Below are 276 nucleotides of genomic sequence, written 5' to 3' on the forward strand. Positions count from 1 at the left end.
ACACAGTTGTTGTAATTTTTCAATGGTTATGTCTGTGTCTATATGGGTTATTTTTATATATATTTTGTTTTTTCATTTTGTTTTTTATAATATGATATATGTAAAAAATAGAATTTTTTTCCTTTTCTTTTCCCCTTTCCTTTCAATAAGAGATGAACATTGTTTTTGTTACATGTAATAAATGAATTTTTTAAAATTCAAAAAAATTCTCTGTCTCTCTCTCTCTCTCTCTCTCTCTCTCTCTCTGTCTCTGTCTCTGTCTCTGTCTCTGTCTCT

The 276-nt window shown here is 27.5% G+C and overlaps 1 protein-coding gene across 1 annotated transcript in view; it reads right to left on the minus strand.

Moving 5' to 3' along the window:
* The window catches only part of LOC122325519 (1-phosphatidylinositol 4,5-bisphosphate phosphodiesterase beta-1-like), a 21,664-nt gene that overhangs the window by 4,286 nt on the left and 17,102 nt on the right, over window positions 1-276 (minus strand). The window lies entirely within an intron of this gene.

The sequence above is a fragment of the Puntigrus tetrazona genome, chromosome 20 (genome assembly GCF_018831695.1).
Source record: "Puntigrus tetrazona isolate hp1 chromosome 20, ASM1883169v1, whole genome shotgun sequence".
Lineage (NCBI taxonomy): Eukaryota > Metazoa > Chordata > Actinopteri > Cypriniformes > Cyprinidae > Puntigrus > Puntigrus tetrazona.